General features: G+C 36.8%; 1 pseudogene; it reads left to right on the top strand.

The window, feature by feature from the left end:
* The first annotated feature begins 11,152 nt into the window (after window positions 1-11,152).
* On the top strand, window positions 11,153-12,295 carry LOC101322783 (protein tyrosine phosphatase type IVA 2 pseudogene; annotated as a pseudogene).
* Window positions 12,296-13,118: the final 823 nt, after the last annotated feature.

Raw genomic sequence — 13,118 nt, 5'->3', positions numbered from 1 at the left:
CTGAAATTATTGTTTTTCTCTTCCAACAAGCCTGCTTTTCTTCTTCCAGTGTCTCTATATTAGTGAATGATACCACAATTCAGACAGTACGCTCAAATAGAAACCTGAGAGTCATAGGGAACAATTTTATCTTCATTACTCCCTACAACCATCAAATTCTATAGATTTTATTTCCAAAATACTTTTTGACTCCTTCTACTTCTCTCCATTCCCACTGCCAACTTCTTTATAAACTCCAATAACATTGCACCAGAATTTTTGCAATACTCTCAAAATTCATGTTGCTTCCTTCCGATTTTTGCCACACTGAGCAGAGCTCTTTTTCTTTATAAATGGCAAATCTGATCATGTTCTGCCCCTGAATGAAATGTTATAATGGCTCCACATTGCTCTTAAGGTAAACTCTAGAATGTCTTACCAGGTGCTTCCTGATCTGTGCCTCCTTTTCTCCTGAGCCACATCCCTTGCTACTTTTTCACATTTCAGACTTAATCAACTTCTTTAAGTTCCCTAAACCAGTCATCATCTCTCTAATCGCAGGCATTTTACGCATGCAGTTCCTCTGCTTGCAATTCTTTTCTCTACCTCCTTCTCTGATTAATTCCTACTCATTCTTTGGGTCTCAACTTATATGCAATATCCTTCAGAAAGCTTTCCCAGACTCCCAAGATGGAGGTAATTTCTTCTCATGTACTCCCATAATCAACCTGTCCTTTCACATAACTTATAATGCACTGTAACTTTCTGTTCACTTATCTGTTTCCCCTAGTAATAGTACTACTTGTAGAAATCATCTACTATAATATTTTTCACTGTCATCTCCTTAAAATCTAGAACAGAAAAGAGAATGTGGTAGGCAATATATGTACACATATGACATATACATTTCATTATATAGCTGAATGAATCATCTTGAAACTTCTAATCCATATTTATTATGTTTAAAATAAAGTAATTCAAATGAAATATATTTCACTTAATTTTTATTCTTCTCAGATTACATATTTTCATTTAATGTGTCAATAATAGTTTAAATTTATTGATGTATTTGTGAAGCTTTATGCTCATTATTTCTTTTTGAATCTCATTCCTTTATTCTAGCTCAAGCTTTGTCTCCTGAAATGTAACCGTTTGATATTCATAATGCCTACATATAACAAATACAGCTGACAGGTTTAGGATGCTCTCTTATCTGATGAACTGTCCCCATACTACAGTGATTCTAGCCAGAAGGGATAGTGTCTCTTGCCAAGTTTGTCCCTTCATGATCCTTCCCCATCTTTTGTTTGAATCAAGAGTGGAGAACTGACCCATGAGCTGAGCAGATTCAATTCAATTCTGTCTCTCTCTCTCTTTCTCTCTCTCTCTCTCTCTCCAGAATTTGGACTCTGAAATAAAAAGCCTAGGAGTCAGTTGGTGGTGGTCCTGAATCTAGAAGGTCATGCTTCTCAGAAAAAGATGTGCTGCCATTTTTGTGTCGTGTGTGTGATGAAAAGCCTAGTTGAGTCAGATTTACAAAGAAAATGAAAAAATTGGGGTAGACACAAAAAAGAAAACTGGAGATTAGAGAATATGTTTTTCTTATAGAGAGAAAAAGATCAAGTAGCTATTTTTAGTAAGTAAACATCTTCCAGTTCCCAATGCTAGCATCTCTTGAAATCTAACTGTATTACCTTCACATTGTTTCCATGATATATCCTGGTAGTTCTTTATGTTAGACTATTTAATTTAAGCCAGCGCCTTTCTAGCATTCACAACCTCCCTAAGTGCATGTGTATTTTAATCATATTTACTGAATAAATATGGAAGCCTGAGCAGAAGGAAGAAAAGGTGGGAGGGAAAGAGAGAGAGAGAAAAGGCAAAGAAAAAGAAAAGGAAGAGGGGGAGAAGGAATAAAAATTCTTATCTTATAGGGCTTGTTAAAATCTAGTTGGAGAACCAAAAATAAACACACAGAAAAGTATAATATCTTAGGCATAATTTTATAGCTTTGAACCAGAACTGTTAAAAAAAAAAACTCTCAAGCTATAAAATAGATGTGCTATATTCTTCAGAATGAATCAGTCAATGTTTGAGGCAGAGCAGAGTAAAAGGATACATTCGAACTTTATAGTATTAAGACTCACAAGCTCAAAATATAATTATGGCATATAAATAACTTTTCATTTCTTTTTTGAAGCAGTCATGCTTTCTTTTCAGATTAAATAATTCTATGATTTGAATATTTTCTGTGAGGGAAGTCCCAGAAAACATAACAAGGGGTAAGTAACAACTTAACATTATAGACAATAAATGTATTTTTCTGGAAAGTCTTCTTCCAAAGAGTGGAATCAGAAAATTTATGAAGAAGATAGGATTTGGGTTATGTCTTAAATTATTTTTACAGGCATAGATATGTGAAGACCAAAATTCACATACAAGAAAGCTCAAATACCATCATGTCTGGAGGGTGCTTCTTTTTGATTGAATTTTAAGATTTATGAGTAAGTGTCAGATACTCAGGAGTTTATTATGCAATAAGGAAATTTTACAACCTGGAAGGTAGGAGAGAATGACACCTGATCAAATACAGACTGAAGAGAGATGACAGTCAACAAATGATAAAAATAGAATAAATAAAAATTCTAAAATAATTCTATTTGGAATTTTTTTGGTACATATTGTTACCTCCTTGGGCACTATGCCCCTTTCCTAGCACAAATTTCTGCCCAGTAGCAGAGAGCTAAGCACAAGACACTTCCCTGGAAAGCTTTCCCCAACTAACTCTACCTTCACGTTGAAAGAGCTTCTGTGCTCCTACTGTGTGCTCTGAGCAGCTTGCACTTCCCATGCTATTTGTCAATTCGGTGCAAGATATTATCAAGATTTATTTAATCCCCTGCCTTCCCCAAAGCTCCATGAAAACCTTCATGTTCTCTATTCCCAGCATGTCTCATACTGAGTGGGTGCATATTACTTCTTTTAAGTCAGAGATCTTGTCACTGGGCAAGGTCAAGGAGCTCTAAAGGGTAATCTGGGGTACTTCCCTGGTGGTCCAGAGGTAAAGAATCCACCTTACAACGTAGGGGAGGCGGGTTCCATCCCTGGTCAGGGAACTAGGATCCCACATGCCGAGGGGCAAAGAAGCCCATGCGCCACAACTACTGAGCTTGCGCACCTCAACTAGAGAGTCTGCATGCCACAAACTACAGAGGCCACGCGCCCTGGAGCCTGCACACCACAACTAGAGAGAAGCCCACACACCACAAGGAAGAGCCCGCGCGGGGCAATGAAAGATCCCACATGCCTCAACAAAGATCCTGCGTGCCGCAACTAAGACCTGACGCAGCCAAAAATAAATTTTTAAAAAAAGGGTAATCTGGTGTCTGCCAGGTTTATGCTGCAAGGAGGAGTTGATAAAAACTACCATACCTCGCTGCAGCTAGACAATCTGCCGAGAGCACTGACACAGTGGCACTTTGCCTGGTTTCTTTCCTGCAATTCTTCTTCCTCTAAGATACTTGATTTATATTTTTAAATGAGCTGTTCTCTTAATTATTGAGCATTTGCAGAACATTATACACTTACAAAGTACTCTAACATATCCTGTAAATTATTTTCATCCCCAGAAAGATAAATGGTATTCATGATATATCCATTTTTTTTTAGATGGAGAAACTTTAAGTAAAAGATTGCTGTCCTACCATACAACTAGTCTAGTCAGAAAATGAGTCAGTTATTTGTATTGCCCCCTGAGACACAATATTACTCTGAAAATCATAGTTATGAATTCTGTTCTGTTGCTTCTGTACAGCCTCGGAAGGCCATTCTTCGTCTATGAAAGTAGGCAAGGGATACAAGGGTACCTTTCCGGAAATACAAGCTAAATAGAAAGATCAAAATTTCCCCATTCAGACAGGCAAACTGAGTCTTCAATTAATCATAAACACTGAAGCAATGATCAGGTAACACATTCACTTCAGTAAATACTAGTGAGAAATACAAGCTATAATACTATAAACATTCATTTTAATTTTTTGCAAGAGTTTTGTTCACATTTTATATTTACCATGACACTTTTTAGTATATATTATATTTATGAAATACACCCACCACAAAACTTTAAGTTGTCCTGAACCTCGAGTTTATACCTACTTGATCAAAAAAGTTATTTCTAAGTTATTATATAATATGTCCTAAGAAAATAAGTCTATAACCCTTCTACATCCCCAAATATATATATATACATATATTTACACATATATATATATTTTATATATAATATATAATCCAATATATAATATTGGAATTTACAAAATAAATATTTTTATTGCTCCAAAAAATCAGATCTCTGGCCTGTCTTTCATGCATAAATTGCTGTTCTTTAATCTGTAGATTTTTAAATGTGTTCCAAAATTTGATAATGCATATATCTGTCAGCATAAGTACTGTTTGTCTTAAATTTCAAGTTACTTTTTAACTCGCATTTCACAGATTTGTTCTTAAATGAATTGAATAATGAGGTTAACTCTCAACAAAATCAATTTAGTTTGATATATATTTAAGAAATAAACTGATCATCAAAGAAAAAATAGGCCATTTATTTTAAAACAAGAAAGACAAAAATATGTTCTCTTGGTGACTATCAAGATCTATTACATGCTGAGAAATTATAGAAAGCATCAAGTGCCTGTACCCTGGCTCTGTGGGGACACAGGTTCGACCCCTGGTCCGGGAAGATCCCACATGCCTCAGAGCAACTAAGCCCGCGTGCCCCAACTCCTGAAGCCTGCGTGCTTAGAGCCGTGCTCCGCAACAAAAGAAGCCACCACAATAAGAAGCCTGCGCACCACAACAAAGAGTAGCTCCCGCTCGCTGCAACTAGAGAAAGCCCACACGCAGCAACGAAGACCCAACACAGCCAAAACAAATAAAAGTTTTAAAAAAGATCCATTACATGCTTAAAGCATATTGCACTGTTCTGAATTCAGTTCTTCTGAAAGGTGACATGAAGCCCCACTAACAGTATCCCATATACAATTTCCTGATATACTCAAAACTCAGTGGATTTATCCATAATCAAGAAAACTGTAAAAATGAAATTTAACAATTATTGATATGTCATCAAAACTTTTTTTTCTCCCAGTAAACAAAGTCTACTATGCATGTTATCCATAATCACTCTCCAACCCAAACATGAAGCTTTCCTCCAGTTATGGTCCTTTTTCCTTTTGGCCACTTCACATTAAAAATTAGAAAGATTAGACGAAGAAAGCATACCTAGATAATTGAGAAGTTGGACTTCTTTAAATTAAGATTTTTGAATACTGTCTATGTTCACAAACTTCTAATCCTAGTCCACTCTTGCCTACTCCTGACATGGCATATTTCAGTTCAAAAGCACAATGAATTATTTAGTCTTTCCTTGAGGTCATGGAAATTATTTTATAAGTTTTGACAATCGTCCAAGTTTCAATAGAAAATTATTGGATGTATATGGCTTATTCTTTACCTGAAAAATATTCTACTGTTAGCAAAACAGGTTTTGGTACTTAAACTAAAATGTAGACACTTAAAATTAAGAGACTCCTGCAGTGGAGTGATCCCAAATACTTTTAAAAGCCTCAAAAAAGCATTGGTCATGAGAAATTTCTTCTTTCTATGAATATAGCTGGAATTTGTCTTAATATAACTTTCAGCTCTTATTTCTATGACTATCCTCTGAAATAACTCAAATGTCTTTTCTTCAAATAAATAATGACAGAAATTATGTCATTGAACAAATAATTATTCTGTGCCTACAGAAATGATCCCGACTCTTTTGGAGCTTGCTCTTTAAAACCATTTCTTGGTTCCTTCAAGTTAGTTTCCTAAGCCATGGTTTTTAGAATGTTAGCACACTTTCTATGTTTATCTTTGATGAATTTCAGTTTTTTAATATGCCTACTAAAACATTAAATGAAATGAATATATGATTAAATCTCTAACTTTATTACATTACAGTGCATTATTTTCTATTCTATTATTTATATAAAATATATGCTAAGATATTATTTTACACTGTATATTATACTTTCCCATTTAGATATGCATACATTCAACACAGAATACCAAACCAGGCCTTTCTTCCTCTGGATGCTATTCTGACTCATCCACAGCAATGCTTCTGGAAAGACATATTTGTGTTATTGTTATGACCACTGGAACTCAGATCAAATTAAATCACTTTGCCTCCCTGAGTTTGCATTAATACCTAGAAGTAAAAGAAGTCCTACCTTACCTATCTTATAGAGTTGTAAGGAACCAATTAAAATTAAAGAATAATTTTAATTAATAATAAAATAATTTATTACATAAACTGTAGTTTGCTACACAAGTATAACAGGAATATAGTTATTGTTGCTATTATTATTTTTACTTCTTTAGGAGTTCCATGTACCCTTGACATTATTTTATTTTATTTTTTTGCGGTACGCGGGCCTCTCACTGTTGTGGCCTCTCTTGTTGCGGAGCACAGGCTCCGGACACACAGGCTCAGTGGCCATGGCTCACAGGCCCAGCCGCTCCGCAGCATGTGGGATCTTCCTGGACCGGGGCACGAACCCGTGTCCCCTGCATCGGCAGGTGGACTCTCAACCACTGCGCCGCCAGGGAAGCCCGACATTATTTTATTTTATATACTGTAATTGTAATTTTAAATTCTTAAAACAGGATTGGATAAAAAAAAAATTTAAGTCCCCTAAGCTAGCCAATGTAATTGTTATCTGTATGGCTTCACATGCCTCACTCTACAATTTATATCAACACACATGAATCATAAATATATTTACAGAAATATATATATTTACATAGGATGTTTTATTCTTTTTTAATAAGATTATGTAGGGTAAGATTACATAAGCTATTTTAGAGAACATATCATATTATTGGCTTAAATGGAAACGCCATAGCTTATTCTGTTTCCTGCTTTGCTTTATTGTTAATTAGTATTGATGAACACCTGCTCACCTGCTCTCAAGCCAGGTATTGCCCTAACCTGTATTTGTGCAGTTGACTTTTAGAGCTCAAGTTCAGCATTTACATATATCCTTATAATATTTCCACTTGATTATTTTAGCCATCATTCATCTTCTTGAAATCCTAATTCTGTCCTCAAATATCTCCATTCCCTCTTCAAGCTTTGATCATCCATGTTTTTAATGAGCCTGCTTTCCACATTTTCAACTAAGTCAGTGATGGAACTGTAAAAAAGGACATCAGCTTTAAGAAAGCCTTTCACGCAGTTCAAAAATCCCTTTATCCCGATTAATACTGTCCTACTAATTGTGTGGTGAGCTTTTTTTCCCCTCTTCAAAAATACAGTATTTTAAAAAATAAAACTACAAGGCTGACAGGAGTCTGAATAACCACACAATAATAGTAACAGGTGTATTTATATCATATCCTGGTGTTCCTTTTGAAAGATAAATGTCTAAGGAAAACTTGTCTTAAGTGGTTTCCTGATAGATTGTGATTAGAAACTCATGATTTTTACACATTGGGTTTGAGCAGAGAACAGAGAGCCATGGAGAGCATGGGGAACCAAATTTCTTTAGAAGAAGTTACATGTTAAGATTCTAAAGGAAGAGTTGATGATTAGTGCAAGTCATGGCCCTACACTAGATACCACTTTAGACAAAGGACAAAGGAATTTTTAAAGGCGCAGGTGAGCCAAGAAGTTATGATAAACTTTCTATGGTCAGAGGCCTCAGATAGCCTTCAGCCTTTCAAGCTCAGCCTTTCAAGCTTTTCAATCCTCAGTTTCCTGAAGAACTCAGTGCCTTTGTTACCACTGATCTGGCTCTATTAGAACCATTTGCATTCACATCTCTCTGCAAAATACATAAATGAATTCACATACAGATAATTAAAGGATAATATTTTTGTCATAAAATAATAGAGACCAAAGAGAAAGTACTCTGCATTTTCAGGACAAATTATGTAGTAAAAAAATACCTTTAGGGCTTCCCTGGCGGTGCAGTGGTTGAGAGTCTGCCTGCTGATGCAGGGGACACGGGTTCGTGCCCCGGTCCAGGAAGATCCCACATGCCGCGGAGAGGCTGGGCGCGTGAGCCATGGCTACTGAGCCTGCGCGTCCGGAGCCTGTGCTCCGCAATGGGAGAGGCCACAACAGTGAGAGGCCCGCATACTGCAAAAAAAAAAAAAAAAAAAAAAAAAAAATACCTTTAGCAGGTGGTGGGGGTGATAAATTAGTTTGTGATTAACATATACACACTGCTATGTATAAAATAGATAAACAACAAGGACCTAGTGTACAGCACAGGGAACTCTACTCAATGCTATAATAATAACCTATATGGGAAAAGAATCTGGTAAAGAATAGATATATGTATACGTATAACTGAATCATTTTGCTGTACACCTGAAACTAACACAACATTGTAAATCAACTATACTTCAATAGGAAAAAAATGGTTTAAAAAAAATACCTTTAGTGCTTCTGCTTAGGTAGGATGAGAAGTACAATTGTGTTATCCCCCAAATTTAGAATGACCCAAAGATCACAGCTAGTCAACTTCTGGTTGTAGGAAAACAATAAAGAGAATGAGAAACTTTAAGCTGAATAAAGCTAACTGAATATGAAAGTGTGCATGTATATACTTTGTACCCTAAAATGCCATAATCCCAGTAAAAATGATTTGTGAATTTTAATTCCCCATAAGGATGAAAAATACTGAATTGGATATTATTCAGTAAGGAACATAGTAGATGAGGACAAAGAAAACCTCTCACTATGGGGTCATGGGATTACTGTAAAGTCTTCCCCTTCACTTTTCTCCACAACTTCTTTCCTCCAGATTCCATTTTTGCTTAAGGAGACATCCATCCAGGCAGCTGAAGGGATAGTGTAGGAATCATTCCACTCCCTCACATGAGAAAAGAAGGAATTAACTTCCGCCTTAAAACTCCCAAAGACAGTGTGTTGTAGTCTACCATGAGCCGACCAGATAATGAGCTCAGAGGTGATTAGGCCCTGGCAATTTCAGGATGATTTGAGGGCAAGGCAAACATATAATTACTAGAATACAGAAGACTATTGCTGAACTCTTATGATTTTGTTTAATATGATATAATATGCATTATGTATAAGAATTAGCTAGGAAATGCTGCAGATTTATATGTTGTTCATATCTACATACATGCATGTAGATATAAACTCTGTAGTTTAATAATAAAATTACTTGAAATCCTGTTTGTTGACTTACACATTCTCCAGACACTTATAATCCTAATGAACAAAGAAGTATAACCTTATAGCTACACCCTTAATGTCTGAAAGAATTAAAAATACACTTCATTACCAAAGAGTTCTAAAATTCTAAGATCAAATACACAGAGTCCAGAAAATAATGCCAAACTTTGTTTTGTTTCCTCTTCTGTAGACAATACAAAACATGTTCATCAGAGGACATTAGGGTATGTCTTCTCTATTGCTCCCTCTTTTTTTTTCCCCGCCTTCTTACTCCTCTGCCCTCCCTTCTTGGGATCCTCTATCTCCTCTCAGTCAGTTTTTGAGAGATTCTGTTACTATCTGATTTCCACTCCTTACTGTTACAATCAGGCATTGGCCTTCAAATCCAGGCTTCAGAAGGAATGGGTGAAGGAAGCAGCCTTTCCAAGTTCATCCTGCTGAGGACACATTTATGGACAAATAAACCTTTCTACTGCTGCATTGAAGCACTTCTTATAACCGAATTCCATGTGCTTATAACTGAATTCCCTATAGAGAACCACCTTATTTTCTCTTCCTTCCTAAAGACTGCTAAATTGTTTCTTAATATAACTCTGGAGCTTTACTCTGCTTACAGTGTTTTTGTTAATTTCTTCATCCTTTTCAAGAATCAGTTTCTATTATCCCAAGAATCAAACAAGAAAGCGGGGAGGGAAGGGAGCAGAACTCTCCACAAATATTACACTTGCATAAAACTTATGACCATCATTTCTATGTCTCTATGATACACCAATGCTTGATTCAGTTCTTAATCACATTCGTCAGTGAATATAAAGAAAATATTAATATTTTCCAGATAGAAACAAAGACATAGAATGAGTCATGTAGTTTTGCTTTAAATTAACAATTAACTGATGGTCAACAAATCCATGTCTAGTTCTAACCAAAATAAGCCCATTTCCTCCCTTTAGCAAACCAATGATAATTTCCCAGTGATAATCAAGTGAGATAAATAGGGGCATATTTTTTTCTCTGACACAGTATCACATGGCCATTTTATGCCCTGCTTGATGCACTGCTCTGTCCCAAACTATACCTAACTCTTAGAAGTAAGAGCCAGATGTAGGGGAAAGAAATCTACTAGCCTGAATATTTTTAGGTTAAGTAATCCACTAAGAATTGTCAATGGATTTTCATTCAATTTTTAGTAAACATATTTTCCATATATATTATCCCCACTCTCCTGCGCCCTCAGAATACCTATCTAATGAGGAGTATGTTAAATTTTTATTGCTGTGTTAACAAATAACCACAAATTAAGCAACTTAGAAAAAACAAAAACATTTGTTATCTCACAGTTTCTGTAGGTCAAAAGTCTGGACTGTGCTTCGCTGGGCCTCTGCTCAGGATCTGACAAGACAGCAAACAAGGTGTCAGCCAGAGCAACGGTCACATCTGAGGCTTGGGATCCTCTTCCAAGCCATGTGGTCATTGGCAGAATTCAATGTTGAATAAGTCACTGTGACTTACTCTTCAAATCCAGTAGCAGAGAGCATTTCTGACTTCTAGACCCTTTTTTAAAGAGCTCATCTGATTAGTTCATGCTCACTCAGAATTCTGAATGACTCAAAGTCAACTAATTAGAGGAATCATAATCACATCAGCAAAAATCCCTTCACTTTTGTACTACGATTTAATTTGCTCATGGGGGAGACATCCTCATACTCAGAAGTTCCATCTAGCCTTAAGGAGAAGGAACTATACAGGACATGCCCTTCAGTGAGTAGGAGTCTTAGGGGACATCCTAGAATTCTACCTAGCATATGGAGAAAAGTCATATTAGTTTAATAATTCAGCAGCAGAATTTTAGAGCAATAATTTAGCATTAAATTATGCCATATTCCTGCGCGCCAAGGCTGGAGCGGGGAGGGGGGGCGACGCCGTCACCGCTCCCGCCGCCGCTGGACTTCAATGCCCAGTCCCCAGCTCGCCAGCGTTTTTCGTTGGAATATACGTTGCACATTTATGGCGATTCTGAGCGTGAGGGCAGACTTCTGCCAGGCTCAGCACAGCGTTTCCGCTGACAAGTGAGCTTGGAGGTTCTATGTGCCATAATTAACATTGCCTTGAACACTCTGGACAGAGACTGGCCTCAGAAATAGTTGGCTTTTTTTTTTATTGCAAGCATATACCTTTTAATGACTCCAGTAAAATTAAGCATCAAGTAAACAAAAGTGGAAAGCGACCTACTCTTTTAACTTGTCTCACTAGTGCCTAAATGTAGTAAAGGCTGCTTAAGTTTCGTATGTAGTTGGATTTTTTTGGAGTCCGAAGGTATCCATCAGCAGACTTTGAGGCCCAAATTGAATTTGGATTCAAGTGGATTCTAAATACTTCTGCTTACCTTGAAGGGAGAAGCTTCTTAAAGAATAAACAAGTTGAATAGAGAAAACACTGATCAATAATAGGCATTTTAGTGGTCTTTTTAATGTTTTCTGCTGTGAAACATTTCAAGATTTATTGCTTTTTTTTTTCATTTTCCCCATCACACTCACACACGCATGCTCACACTTTTTATTTGCCATAATGAACCGTCCAGCCCCTGTGGAGATCTCCTATGAGAACATGCGTTTTCTGATAACCCACAACCCTACCAATGCTACCCTCAACAAGTTCACAGAGGAATTTAAGAAGTATGGAGTGACAACTTTGGTTCAAGTTTGGTGATGCTACATATGACAAAGCACCAGTTGAAAAAGAAGGAATCCACGTTCTAGATTGGCCTTTTGATGATGGAGCACCACCCCCTAATCAGATAGTTGACGATTGGCTAAACCTACTAAAAACCAAATTTCATGAAAAGCCAGGTTGTTGTGTTGCAGTGCATTGTGTTGCAGGACTGGGAAGGGCACCTGTGCTGGTCGCACTTGCTTTGATTGAATGAAGTACGAAGATGCAGTTCAGTTTCTAAGACAAAAAAGAAGGGGAGCATTCAGTTCCAAACAGCTGCTTTACCTGGAGGAATACTGACCTAAGGTGTGATTATGCTTCAGAGATACCAATGGGCATTGCTGCGTTCAGTAGAAAGAAATGTATGAGAAGGCTGACTTGATAGTGGCATTTAGAGGGAACTCTTGGTACCTGGAAATGTTAATCTGGAATCTTAACTGTGTCATCAAAGTAGTGATGGATTCAGTACTCCTCAACCATTCTCCTAATGATTGGAAAAAAGAAACAAAAAAGAAATCCCTCTATAATGTGAATAAAATGTTTAAGAAAAAAAAGTATGCCATATTCCTTTGCTCTAAAACTGTTGTATTAATTTTTTACCAATTTATTCCATTCTTCAATTTCAACAAAGTCTCTTTCTTCCTCTCCTCCAACACTCTCTCCCCTCTCACCCAAGAACTTGATATCACTTATTTTCTCTTGCTGTGATCTTGGGCTGCTGAGAAGATCACCTGCGAGGGCAGAACACTGGTACCTGCATGGTCTGCCACCATGCCTCTGCCCTCATTAGTAAATGCAGTTGTGCAGATTAAAGAAATAAATCATTCTAGTGACTACTCCATGTCAGAAGTACCTTCACTTACATGAAATTAGAACATTAACGTGGGATTCTTGAAAATAAGCCTCATTCCACTTAGAATTGTCCTCCACACCAGCCTGCAAACGTAATTTGGTATTTTTCATTTTCTTAAGAGATGTCCTTTTCAGAACTGAATAAAATTGGGACAGCTGACATTTGAGGGTGTACTGCCCAAGTCTTCTCCATTCTGATTTATTTCACATATCACCTTCAAATTATTACTTCCAAATCATAGCCCAGATCTCCTCTGACCAAAAGTATCCAATAATCCATCTAACCTACTCCAGTCCGGACATCTATGGCATCTACAAAATGCAC

This window comes from Tursiops truncatus, chromosome 3, assembly GCF_011762595.2.
Source record: "Tursiops truncatus isolate mTurTru1 chromosome 3, mTurTru1.mat.Y, whole genome shotgun sequence".
Classification (NCBI taxonomy): Eukaryota; Metazoa; Chordata; class Mammalia; order Artiodactyla; family Delphinidae; genus Tursiops; species Tursiops truncatus.
Note: the sequence above shows the minus strand (reverse complement) of the source record. Positions and strands in the feature narration are given on the sequence as shown.